This window comes from Phyllobates terribilis, unplaced genomic scaffold, assembly GCF_046119375.1.
Source record: "Phyllobates terribilis strain yellow unplaced genomic scaffold, ASM4611937v1 Scaffold_7__3_contigs__length_470593459, whole genome shotgun sequence".
Lineage (NCBI taxonomy): Eukaryota > Metazoa > Chordata > Amphibia > Anura > Dendrobatidae > Phyllobates > Phyllobates terribilis.
This window is the reverse complement of record NW_027362767.1, coordinates 434121433-434134302: the sequence shown is the minus strand read 5'-3', so window position 1 is coordinate 434134302 and position 12870 is coordinate 434121433. Positions and strand designations below refer to the sequence as shown.

Below are 12870 nucleotides of genomic sequence, written 5' to 3'. Positions count from 1 at the left end.
GGAGGAGGTGCCTTATATATGGAGAAATCCTCCGGCCATTGGCCGGGGACTCCTTAGGACGGCGCGCGCGGCCCCTTTAAGAGAGGGGAAGGAGCGCGCGCTGCCAGCAGAGCGGGAGGAAGACGCCGGGCTCGGAGCGGAGAGGTGAGGGGAACAGCGTCCCTGCCTAGCAGGAGGCAGGGACGCCGACGCTACACACTACCTGCCCTCCATGTGTATTGTGGGGTCTGTCACTCTCTCCCTGTCCTCCATGTGTAGTGTGGGGTCTGTCACTCTCTCCCTGTCCTCCATGTGTAGTGTGGGGTCTGTCACTCTCTGCTGTCCTCCATGTGTAGTGTGGGGTCTGTCACTCTCTCCCTGTCCTCCATGTGTAGTGTGGGGTCTGTCACTCTCTGCTGTCCTCCATGTGTAGTGTGGGGTCTGTCACTCTCTACCTGTCCTCCATGTGTAGTGTGGGGTCTGTCACTCTCTACCTGTCCTCCATGTGTAGTGTTGGGTCTGTCGCTCTCTACCTGTCCTTCATGTGTAGTGCGGGGTCTGTCGCTCTCTACCTGTCCTCCATGTGTAGTGTGGGGTCCGTCGCTCTCTCCCTGTCCTCCATGTGTAGTGTGGGGTCTGTCGCTCTCTACCTGTCCTCCATGTGTAGTGTGGGGTCTGTCACTCTCTCCCTGTCCTCCATGTGTAGTGCGGGGTCTGTCACTCTCTACCTGTCCTCCATGTGTAGTGCGGGGTCTGTCACTCTCTACCTGTCCTCCATGTGTAGTGCGGGGTCTGTCACTCTCTACCTGTCCTCCATGTGTAGTGCGGGGTCTGTCACTCTCTACCTGTCCTCCATGTGTAGTGTGGGGTCTGTCACTCTCTACCTGTCCTCCATCTGTAGTGCGGGGTCTGTCACTGTCTACCTGTCCTCCATATGTACTGTAGGGTCTGTCACTCTCTCCCTGTCCTCCATGTGTAGTGTGGGGTCTGTCTCTCTCTCCCTGTCCTCCATCTGTAGTGCGGGGTCTGTCACTGTCTACCTGTCCTCCATATGTACTGTAGGGTCTGTCACTGTCTACCTGTCCTCCATGGGTAGTGTGGGGTCTGTCACTCTCTACCTGTCCTCCATGTGTAGTGTTGGGTCTGTCGCTCTCTACCTGTCCTTCATGTGTAGTGCGGGGTCTGTCGCTCTCTACCTGTCCTCCATGTGTAGTGTGGGGTCTGTCGCTCTCTACCTGTCCTCCATGTGTAGTGTGGGGTCCGTCGCTCTCTCCCTGTCCTCCATGTGTAGTGTGGGGTCTGTCGCTCTCTACCTGTCCTCCATGTGTAGTGTGGGGTCTGTCGCTCTCTACCTGTCCTCCATGTGTAGTGTGGGGTCTGTCACTGTCTACCTGTCCTCCATGTGTAGTGCAGGGTCTGTCACTCTCTACCTGTCCTCCATGTGTAGTGTGGGGTCTGTCACTCTCTACCTGTCCTCCATGTGTAGTGTGGGGTCTGTCACTCTCTACCTGTCCTCCATGTGTAGTGTGGGGTCTGTCACTCTCTACCTGTCCTCCATGTGTAGTGCGGGGTCTGTCACTCTCTACCTGTCCTCCATGTGTAGTGCGGGGTCTGTCACTCTCTACCTGTCCTCCATGTGTAGTGCGGGACTCTCTACCTGTCCTCCATGTGTAGTGCGGGGTCTGTCACTCTCTACCTGTCCTCCATGTGTAGTGCGGGGTCTGTCACTCTCTACCTGTCCTCCATGTGTAGTGCGGGGTCTGTCACTCTCTCCCTGTCCTCCATGTGTAGTGCAGGGTCTGTCACTCTCTACCTGTCCTCCATGTGTAGTGTGGGGTCTATCACTCTCTCCCTGTCCTCCATGTGTAGTGCGGGGTCTGTCACTCTCTACCTGTCCTCCATGTGTAGTATGGGGTCTGTCACTCTCTCCCTGTCCTCCATGTGTAGTGCAGGGTCTGTCACTCTCTACCTGTCCTCCATGTGTAGTGTGGGGTCTGTCGCTCTCTACCTGTCCTCCATGTGTAGTGCGGGGTCTGTCACTCTCTCCCTGTCCTCCATGTGTAGTGCAGGGTCTGTCACTCTCTACCTGTCCTCCATGTGTAGTGCAGGGTCTGTCACTCTCTACCTGTCCTCCATGTGTAGTGTGGGGTCTGTCACTCTCTCCCTGTCCTCCATGTGTAGTGCGGGGTCTGTTACTCTCTACCTGTCCTCCATGTGTAGTGCAGGGTCTGTCACTCTCTACCTGTCCTCCATGTGTAGTGTGGGGTCTATCACTCTCTCCCTGTCCTCCATGTGTAGTGTGTGGGGTCTGGAGTGATAGATGTGATCACAGGTTTCTTGTTGAAAAGTCACTAAAGTTCATATTAAAATGTAAAGTAAAAGAACAAAGAAAAGCTGATGTAAGGCGGCCATTGCTGCATCAGTAATTACCCGAGCGATGACGTTCTTTATCCCATATAGTAAGAAGAATGGAATTATGGATTTTGCTCCATCACAACGAGAACACTTATAACACATTGCATCTAGAGAGTTTGCTATAAAAACTACGAGTTGTAAAGTATTTCACTCCTCTACAACGACGAAAACTGTGGAAAGTGACGGTTCTTAGTGTGAAACCTAAACTGTGGGAAATCAGTGCAGTTATCTGGGATTATTGTGAGTCGTGCTATGATCATTTCCGGTGACCACCGGGGAGCACCACGTGACGCTGCCAGTCCTGTCCGATCCTTGGGGAATGCTGGGAGGTGCGGCTTTAATCTGCAAGACGCGGGCGCTTTTGGGACTTGTAGTCCGCTTATTGCTCGCCTGTTCCAATATTGAGGCGATGGGGCAGGTTCAGGACTACAAGTCCCGGCATTCCATGCGCCGGCCCCACCTGTGGCTGCGGAGATACCTGCGTGTCCTGGAATGTGGGGGCGGGGCTTGCGCCGAGACTTTGCCAAGTAACGAGAGAGGAGAAAAAGTCTCCCCGAAAGTGCAAGGAAGGGGCGGCTGCTGGTGAGCAGGTGAGAGAGACCCCCGGAGGGCTGTGCTGGGAGGGGGAATGCTCTGCCGATGAGTGTCATGTAGAGGAAATCCATGCGTGGGGGGTACGTTCGGGAGGGGAGGGGGGCAAGTACTGCAGGGGTGTGGGGGGATCAGTTCTGTAGGGGTGTGGCGGGGCAAGTTGTGGGAGAGGGGGCAAGTTGTGGGAGAGGGGGTACGTTCTGCAGGGGTGTGTGGGAGGGGGGGCAAGTTCTGCGGGGGTGTGTGGGAGGGGGGGCAAGTTCTGCGGGGGTGTGTGGGAGAGGGGGCAAGTTCTGCGGGGGTGTGTGGGAGAGGGGGCAAGTTCTGCGGGGGTGTGTGGGAGAGGGGGCAAGTTCTGCGGGGGTGTGTGGGAGAGGGGGCAAGTTCTGCGGGGGTGTGTGGGAGAGGGGGCAAGTTCTGCGGGGGTGTGTGGGAGAGGGGGCAAGTTCTGCGGGGGTGTGTGGGAGGGGGGGCAAGTTCTGCAGGGGTGTGTGGGAGGGGGGGCAAGTTCTGCGGGGGTGTGTGGGAGAGGGGGCAAGTTCTGCGGGGGTGTGTGGGAGAGGGGGCAAGTTCTGCGGGAGGGGGGGTCGCGTGTGTGTGGGGGGGGCGTTCTGCGGGAGGGGGGTCGCGTGTGTGTGGGGGACCGTTCTGCGGGAGGGGGGTCGCGTGTGTGTGGGGGGGGCGTTCTGCGGGAGGGGGGTCGTGTGTGTGTTGTGGGGGGGACGGTTGTGTGTGTGGGGGGGGGAGCGTTCTGCAGGAGGGGGAGAGTTCTGCGGGAGGGGGGTCGCGTGTGTGTGGGGGGGGCGTTCTGCGGGAGGGGGGTCGTGTGTGTGTGTGGGGGGGGGCAAGTTCTGCTGGGGGGGTCGTGTGTGTGTGTGGGGAGACCATTCTGCGGGAGGGGGGGGTCGTGTGTGTGTGGGGGGGACCGTTCTGCGGGAGGGGGGGTCGTGTGTGTGGGGGGTGACCGTTCTGTGGGAGGGGGGGTCGTGTGGGGGGGGTTAGACCTTTCTGTGGGAGAGGGGGTACGTTCTGCAGGGGTGTGTGGAAGGGGGCAAGTTCTGCAGGGGTGTGGGGGGGTCAGTTCTGTAGGGTTGTGGGTTCGTGTGTGTGCGGGGGGGACCGTTCTGCAGGAGGGGGGGTTGTGTGTGTGTGTGTGTGGGGGGGGACCTTTCTGCGGGAGGGGGGTCGCGTGTGTGTGTGTGGGGGACCGTTCTGCGGGAGGGGGGTCACGTGCGTGTGTGGGGGGACCGTTCTGCGGGAGGGGGTTCGCGTGCGTGTGGGGGGGGGACCGTTCTGCGGGGGCGTGTGTGTACCGTTTGGTGTGGGGGGTCAGTTCTGCAGGGGTGTATGGGAGGGGGGCAAGTTCTGCAGGGGTGTGGGGGGGCAAGTTGTGGGAGAGGGGGCAAGTTCTGCAGGGGGGTGTGGGGGGGGGCAAGTTCTGCAGGGGGGGTCGTGTGTGTGTGTGTGTGTGTGGGGGTGACTGTTCTGCGGGAGGGGGGGTCGTGTGTGTGGGTGACCGTTCTGCGGGAGGGGGGGTCGTGTGTGTGTGTGGGTGACCGTTCTGCGAGAGGGGGGGTCGTGTGGTTGTGGGGGGGGGACCGTTCTGCGGGAGGGGGGTCGTGTGTGTGTGGGCGGGGGACCGTTCTGCGGGAGGGGGGTCGTGTGTGTGGGCGGGGGACCGTTCTGCGGGAGGGGGGTCGCGTGCGTGTGGGGGGGGGCGTTCTGCAGGGTCTCGTGCGTGTGGGGGGGGACCGTTCTGCGGGAGCGGGGTCGCGTGTGGGGGGGGGACCGTTCTGCAGGAGGGGACTCGTGTGTGTGTGTGTGTGTGTGTGTGTGGGGGGTCCGTTCTACGGGAGGGGGGTCGCGTGCGTGTGTGGGGGGGACCGTTCTGCGGGAGGGGGTCGCGTGCGTGTGGGGGGAGGACCGTTCTGCAGGAGGGGGGTCGCGTGCGTGTGGGAGGGGGAACCGTTCTGCGGGAGGGGGGTCGCGTGCGTGTGTGGGGGGGAACCATTCTGCGGGAGGGGGGTCGCGTGCTTGTGTGGGGGGGTACCGTTCTGCGGGAGGGGGGGTCGCGTTCTGCGGGGTCGCGTGCGTGTGGGGGGTGACCCTTCTGCATGAGGGGAGTCGTGTGTGTGGGGGAGTCCGTTCTGCGGGAGGGGGGTCGCGTGCGTGTGTGGGGGGGGTACCGTTCTGCGGGAGGGGGGGTCGCGTTCTGCGGGGTCGCGTGCGTGTGGGGGGTGACCCTTCTGCAGGAGGGGAGTCGTGTGTGTGGGGGGGTCCGTTCTGCAGGAGGGGGGTTGCGTGCGTGTGTGGGGAGACCTTTCTGCGGGAGTGGGGGGAGGACCGTTCTGCGGGAGGGGGGTCGTGTGTGTGGGGGGGGACCGTTCTGCAGGAGGGGAGTCATGTGTGCGTGTGGGGGGTCCGTTCTGCAGGAGGGGGGTCGCGTGCGTGTGTGGGGAGACCTTTCTGCGGGATGGGGGTCGCGTGCGTGTGTGGGGGGGACCGTTCTGCGGGAGTGGGGGAGCGTGCGTGTGGGGGGAAGACCGTTCTGCTGGAGTGGGGGAGCGTGCGTGTGGGGGGAAGACCGTTCTGCTGGAGTGGGGGAGCGTGCGTGTGGGGGGAGGACCGTTCTGCGGGAGGGGGGTCGCGTGCGTGTGTGGGGGGGTACCGTTCTGCGGGAGGGGGGGTCGCGTTCTGCGGGGTCGCGTGCGTGTGGGGGGTGACCCTTCTGCAGGAGGGGAGTCGTGTGTGTGGGGGAGTCCGTTCTGCGGGAGGGGGGTCGCGTGCGTGTGTGGGGGGGGTACCGTTCTACGGGAGGGGGGGTCGCGTTCTGCGGGGTCGCGTGCGTGTGGGGGGTGACCCTTCTGCAGGAGGGGAGTCGTGTGTGTGGGGGGGTCCGTTCTGCAGGAGGGGGGTTGCGTGCGTGTGTGGGGAGACCTTTCTGCGGGAGTGGGGGGAGGACCGTTCTGCGGGAGGGGGGTCGTGTGTGTGGGGGGGGACCGTTCTGCAGGAGGGGAGTCATGTGTGCGTGTGGGGGGTCCGTTCTGCAGGAGGGGGGTCGCGTGCGTGTGTGGGGAGACCTTTCTGCGGGATGGGGGTCGCGTGCGTGTGTGGGGGGGACCGTTCTGCGGGAGTGGGGGAGCGTGCGTGTGGGGGGAAGACCGTTCTGCTGGAGTGGGGGAGCGTGCGTGTGGGGGGAGGACCGTTCTGCGGGAGGGGGGTCGCGTGCGTGTGGGGGGAGGACCGTTCTGCGGGAGGGGGGTCGCGTGCGTGTGGGGGGAGGACCGTTCTGCGGGAGGGGGGTCGCGTGCGTGTGGGGGGAGGACCGTTCTGCGGGAGGGGGGTCGCGTGTGTGGGGGGAGGACCGTTCTGCGGGAGGGGGGTCGCGTGCGTGTGTGGGGGGAGGACCGTTCTGCGGGAGGGGGGTCGCGTGCGTGTGTGGGGGGAGGACCGTTCTGCGGGAGGGGGGTCGCGTGCGTGTGTGGGGGAGGACCGTTCTGCGGGAGGGGGGTCGCGTGCGTGTGTGGGGGGGACCGTTCTACGGGAGGGGGGTCGCGTGTGTGTGAGAACCGTTCTACGGGAGGGGAGGTCGCGCGTGTGTGCGGGGGTACCGTTCTGCGGGAGGGGGGTCGCGTGTGTGGGGGGGTACCGTTCTGCGGGAGGGGGGTCGCGTGCGTGTGTGGGGGGGACCGTTCTACGGGAGGGGGGGTCGCGTGTGTGTGGGGGGATACCGTTCTGCGGGAGGGGGGTCGCGTGCGTGTGTGGGGGGATACCGTTCTGCGGGATGGGGGTCGCGTGCGTGTGGGGGGGGACCGTTCTGCGGGGTCGCGTGTGTGGGGGGGTACCGTTCTGCGGGAGGGGGGTCGCGTGCGTGTGGGGGGGACCGTTCTGCAGGGTCGCGTGCGTGTGGGGGGGGACCGTTCTGCGGGGTCGCGTGCGTGTGTTGGGGGGTACCGTTCTGCGGGAGGGGGGTCGCGTGCGTGTGGGGGGGCGGACCGTTCTGCGGGGTCGCGTGCTTGTGGGGGGGACCGTTCTGCGGGGTCGCGTGCGTGTGGGGGGGACCGTTCTGCAGGAGGGGAGTCGTGTGTGTGTGTGTGGGGGGGGGGTCCGTTCTGCAGAAGGAGAGTCGCGTGCGTGTGTGGGGGGGACCGTTCTGCGGGAGTGGGGGAGCGTGCGTGTGGGGGGGAAGACCGTTCTGCGGGAGTGGGGGAGCGTGCGTGTGGGGGGAAGACCGTTCTGCGGAAGGTGGGGGTCGCGTGTGTGTGTGTAACCGTTCTGCGGGAGGGGGGTCGCGTGTGTGTGTGGGACCGTTCTGCGGAACGGGGGTCGCGTGTGTGTGAGGGGACCGTTCTGCGGGGGCGTGTATGTGTACCGTTCGGTGTGGGGGGGGGCAAGTTGTGGGAGATTGGGCAAGTTCTGCAGGGGTGTGTGGGAGTGGGGGGCAAGTTCTGCAGGGGTGTGTGGGAGTGGGGGGCAAGTTCTGCAGGGGTGTGTGGGAGAGGGGGGCAAGTTCTGCAGGGGTGTGTGGGAGAGGGGGGCAAGTTCTGCAGGGGTGTGTGGGAGAGGGGGGCAAGTTCTGCAGGGGTGTGTGGGAGAGGGGGGCAAGTTCTGCAGGGGTGTGTGGGAGAGGGGGGCAAGTTCTGCAGGGGTGTGTGGGGGCAAGTTGTGGGAGAGGGGGGCAAGTTCTGCAGGGGTGTGTGGGAGAGGGGGGCAAGTTCTGCAGGGGTGTGTGGGAAAGGGGGGCAAGTTCTGCAGGGGTGTGTGGAAAAGGGGGGCAAGTTCTGCAGGGGTGTGTGGGGGCAAGTTGTGGGAGGGGGGGCGAGTTCTGCAGGGGGGGGTCGTGTGTGTGTGTGGGGGGGACCGTTCTGCGGGAGGGAGGTCGCTTGTGTGTGGGGGGGACCGTTCTGCGGGAGGGGGGTCGCGCGCGTGTGTGTGGGGGGGGGAACCGTTCTGCGGGAGGTGGATCACATGTGTGTGTGTGGGGGGGACCGTTCTGCAGGAGGGGGGTTGTGTGTGTGGGGAGGACCGTTCTGTGGGAGGGGGGTTGTGTTTGTGGGGGGGGGACCGTTCTGCGGGAGGCGGGTCGCGTGTGTGTGGGGGGGACCGTTCTGCGGGAGGGGGGTTGCGTGTGTGTGGGGGGGACCGTTCTGCGGGAGGGGGGTCGTGTGTGTGTGTGGGGGGGGACCCGTTCTGCGGGAGGGGGGTCGTGTGTGTGTGTGTGTGGGGTGGGGGGGGGGACCCGTTCTGCGGGAGGGGGGTCGTCTGTGTGTGTGTGGGGGGGGGACCCGTTCTGCGGGAGGGGGGTCGCATGTGTGTGTGGGGGGACCGTTCTGCGGGAGGGGGGTCGCATGTGTGTGTGGGGGGACCGTTCTGCGGGAGGGGGGTCGCGCATGTGTGTGGGGGGGGACCGTTCTGCGGGAGGCGGGTCGCGTGTGTGTGTGTGGGGGAGGACCGTTCTGCGGGAGGGGGGTCGCATGTGTGTGCGGGGGGGGGGAAACCTTTCTGCGGGGGGGCGACCGTTCTGCGGGAGGAGGGTCGCGTGTGTTTAGGGGGGACCATTCTGCGGGAGGGAGGTCGCGTGTGTGTGTGGGGGGGACCGTTCTGCGGGAGGGAGGTCGCTTGTGTGTGTGTGGGGGGGACCGTTCTGCGGGAGGGAGGTCGCTTGTGTGTGTGGGGGGGGGACCGTTCTGCGGGAGGGAGGTCGCTTGTGTGTGTGGGGGGGGGACCGTTCTGCGGGAGGGAGGTCGCTTGTGCGTGTGGGGGGGACCGTTCTGCAGGAGGGGGGTCGCGTGGGGTGGGGGACAGGACCGTTCTGCGGGAGGGGGGTCGCGTGTGCGTGGGGGGTGACCGTTCTGCGGGAGGGGGGTCGCGTGTGCGTGGGGGGTGACCGTTCTGCGGGAGGGCTGTCGCGTGCGTGTGTAGGGGGGTACCGTTCTGCGGGAGGGGGGTCGCGTGCGTGTCTGGGGGGGTACCGTTCTGCGGGAGGGGGGTCGCGTGCGTGTCTGGGGGGGACCGTTCTGCGGGAGGGGGGTCGCGTGCGTGTCTGGGGGGGGACCGTTCTGCGGGAGGGGGGTCGCGTGCGTTTGTGGGGAGACCTTTCTGCGGGAGGGGGGTCGCGTGCGTGTGTGGGGGGGACCTTTCTGCGGGAGGGGGGTCGCGTGCGTGTGTGGGGGGGACCTTTCTGCGGAAGGGGGGTCGCGTGCGTGTGTGGGGGGAAGACCGTTCTGCGGAAGGGGGGTCGCGTGTGTGGGGGGAACCGTTCTGCGGGAGGGGGGTCGCGTGTGTGTGGGGGACCGTTCTGCGGGAGGGGGGTCGCGTGTGTGTGTACCGTTCAGTGTGTGGGGGGGTCATTTCTGCATTGGTGTGGTGGGGGGCAAGTTGTGGGAGAGGGGGCAAGTTCTGCAGGGGTGTGTGGGTGTGTGGGGGCAAGTTGTGGGAGGGGGGGCGAGTTCTGCAGGGGGGGGTCGTGTGTGTGTGGGGGGGACCGTTCTGCGGGAGGGAGGTCGCTTGTGTGTGGGGGGGGGACCGTTCTGCGGGAGGGGGGTCGTGCGCGTGTGTGTGGGGGGGGGGGGACCGTTCTGCGGGAGGTGGATCGCATGTGTGTGTGGGGGGGACCGTTCTGCGGGAGGGGGGTTGTGTGTGTGTGGGGGGGGGACCGTTCTGCGGGAGGGGGGTTGTGTGTGTGTGGGGGGGGGACCGTTCTGCGGGAGGGGGGTTGTGTGTCTGGGGGGGGGGGACCGTTCTGCGGGAGGGGGGTTGTGTGTGTGTGGGGGGGGACCGTTTTGCGGGAGGTGGATCGCTTGTGTGTGTGGGGGGGGGACCGTTCTGCGGGAGGTGGATCGCGTGTGTGTGTGTGGGGGGGACCGTTCTGCGGGAGGGGGGTTGTGTGTGTGTGTGTGTGCGGGGGACCGTTCTGCGGGAGGGGGGTCGCGTGTGTGTGACCGTTCTGCGGGAGGGGGGTCGCGTGTGTTTGGGGGGGGACCGTTGTGTGGGGGGGCCGTTCTGCGGGAGGGGGGTCATGTGTGTGTGTGTGGGGGGGGCCGTTCTGCGGGAGGGGGGTCGTGTGTGTGTGTGGGGGGGGACCGTTCTGCAGGAGGGGGGTCGTGTGTGTGTGTGGGGGGGGGACCGTTCTGCAGGAGGGGGGTCGTGTGTGTGTGTGGGGGGGGGACCGTTCTGCAGGAGGGGAGTCGTGTGTGTGTGTGTGTGTGGGGGGGGTCCGTTCTGCAGGAGGGGGTCGCGTGCGTGTGTGGGGAGACCTTTCTGCGGGATGGGGGTCGCGTGCGTGTGTGGGGGGGGGGACCGTTCTGCGGGAGTGGGGGAGCGTGCGTGTGGGGGGAAGACCGTTCTGCGGGAGTGGGGGAGAGTGCGTGTGGGGGGAGGACCGTTCTGCGGGAGGGGGGTCACGTGCGTGTGGGGGGAGGACCGTTCTGCGGGAGGGGGGTCGCGTGCGTGTGTGGGGGGGAACCGTTCTGCGGGAGGGTGGTCACGTGCGTGTGTGGGGGGACCGTTCTGCAGGGTCGCGTGCGTGTGGGGGGGAACCGTTCTGCGGGGTCGCGTGCGTGTGTGGGGGGGTACCGTTCTGCGGCAGGGGGGTCGCGTGCGTGTGTGGGGGGGACCGTTCTGCGGGGTCGCGTGTGTGGGGGGGTACCGTTCTGCGGGAGGGGGGTCGCGTGCGTGTAGGGGGGCGGACCGTTCTGCGGGGTCGCGTGCTTGTGGAGGGGGACCGTTCTGCAGGAGGGGAGTCGCGTGCGTGTGTGGGGAGACCTTTCTGCGGGATGGGGGACGCGTGCGTGTGTGGAGGGGACCGTTCTGCGGGAGTGGGGGAGCGTGCGTGTGGGGGGGGAAAGACCGTTCTGTGGGAGTGGGGGAGCGTGCGTGTGGGGGGGGAAAAGACCGTTCTGCGGGAGTGGGGGAGCGTGCGTGTGGGGGGAAGACCGTTCTACGGAAGGGGGGTCGCGCGCGTGTGTGTGTGTGTGTGGAACCGTTCTGCGGGAGGGGGGTCGCGTGTGTGTGTGTGGGACCGTTCTGCGGAAGGGGGGTCGCGTGTGTGTGAGGGGACCGTTCTGCGGGGGCTTGTATGTGTACCGTTCGGTGTGGGGGGGGTCATTTCTGCAGGGGTGTGGGGGGGCAAGTTGTGGGAGATTGGGCAAGTTCTGCAGGGGTGTGTGGGGGCAAGTTCTGCAGGGGTGTGTGGGAGGGGGGCAAGTTCTGCAGGGGTGTGTGGGAGGGGGGCAAGTTCTGCAGGGGTGTGTGGGAGAGGGGGCAAGTTCTGCAGGGGTGTGTGGGAGAGGGGGCAAGTTCTGCAGGGGTGTGTGGGAGAGGGGGCAAGTTCTGCAGGGGTGTGTGGGAGAGGGGGCAAGTTCTGCAGGGGTGTGTGGGAGAGGGGGCAAGTTCTGCAGGGGTGTGTGGGAGAGGGGGCAAGTTCTGCAGGGGTGTGTGGGAGAGGGGGCAAGTTCTGCAGGGGTTTGTGGGAGAGGGGGCAAGTTCTGCAGGGGTGTGTGGGAGGGGGGCAAGTTCTGCAGGGGTGTAGGGGGGCAAGTTCTGCAGGGGTGTGTGGGAGGGGGGCAAGTTCTGCAGGGGTGTGTGGGAGGGAGGCAAGTTCTGCAGGGGTGTGTGGGAGGGAGGCAAGTTCTGCAGGGGTGTGTGGGGGCAAGTTGTGGGAGGGGGGGCGAGTTCTGCAGGGAGGGGTCGTGTGTGTGTGGGGGGGGGACCGTTCTGCGGGAGGGAGGTCGCTTGTGTGTGGGGGGGACCGTTCTGCGGGAGGGGGGTCGCGCGCGTGTGTGTGTGGGGGGGGGACCGTTCTGCGGGAGGGGGGTCGCGCGCGTGTGTGTGTGGGGGGGGGGACCGTTCTGCGGGAGGTGGATCGCGTGTGTGTGTGTGGGGGGGACCGTTCTGCGGGAGGTGGATCGCGTGTGTGTGTGTGGGGGGGACCTTTCTGCAGGAGGGGGGTTGTGTGTGTGTGGGGGGGACCGTTCTGCGGGAGGGGGGTTGTGTGTGTGGGGGGGACCGTTCTGCGGGAGGGGGGTTGTGTGTGTGGGGGGGACCGTTCTGCGGGAGGCGGGTCGCGTGTGTGTGGGAGGGGGGTCGCGCGCGTGTGTGTGTGTGGGGGAGGACCGTTCTGCGGGAGAGGGGGTCGCATGTGTGAGGGGGCGACCGTTCTGCGGGAGGGGGGTCGCGTGTGTGTGTGTGGGGGGGGGGGCGACCGTTCTGCGGGAGGAGGGTCGCGTGTGTTTAGGGGGGACCGTTCTGCGGGAGGGAGGTCGCTTGTGTGTGTGTGTAGGGGGGACCGTTCTGCGGGAGGGAGGTCGCTTGTGCGTGTGGGGGGGGGACCGTTCTGCGGGAGGGGGGTCGTGTGTGTAGGGGAGGACCGTTCTGCGGGAGGGGGGTCGTGTGTGTGGGGGGCGGACCGTTCTGCGGGAGGGGGGTCTCGTGTGTGTGTGTGTGGGGGGCGGACCGTTCTGCGGGAGGAGGTTCGCGTGTGTTTGGGGGGGACTGTTCTGCGGGAGGGAGGTCGCTTGTGCGTGGGGGGGACCGTTCTGCGGGAGGGAGGTCGCTTGTGCGTGGGGGGCCGTTCTGCAGGAGGGAGGTCGCTTGTGCGTGGGGGGGGACCGTTCTGCGGAAGGGGGGTCGCGTGGGGGGGACCGTTCTGCAGGATGGAGGTCGCTTGTGTGTGGGGGGGGACCGTTCTGCGGGAGGTGGATCGCGTGTGTGGGGGGACCGTTCTGAGGGAAGGGGATCGCGCTTGTGTGGACCGTTCTGCGGGGGAGGGGGTCGTGTGTGTGGACCATTCTGCGGTGGTGGGGGGGTGTCGTGTTTGTGGACCGTTCTGCGGGGGAGGGGGGTCGCATGTGTGTGGGGGGACCGTTCTGCGGGAGGGGGGTCGCA

At 66.1% G+C, this 12870-nt stretch overlaps 1 protein-coding gene across 1 annotated transcript in view; it reads left to right on the top strand.

Moving 5' to 3' along the window:
• The first annotated feature begins 2704 nt into the window (after positions 1-2704).
• The window catches only part of PPP1R13L (protein phosphatase 1 regulatory subunit 13 like), a 29241-nt gene continuing 19075 nt past the window's right edge, over positions 2705-12870 (top strand). The window contains exon 1 of the mRNA XM_073642088.1: positions 2705-2984. The gene's annotated coding sequence lies outside the window, so the exon portion shown is untranslated. The remainder of the gene's footprint in view (positions 2985-12870) is intronic.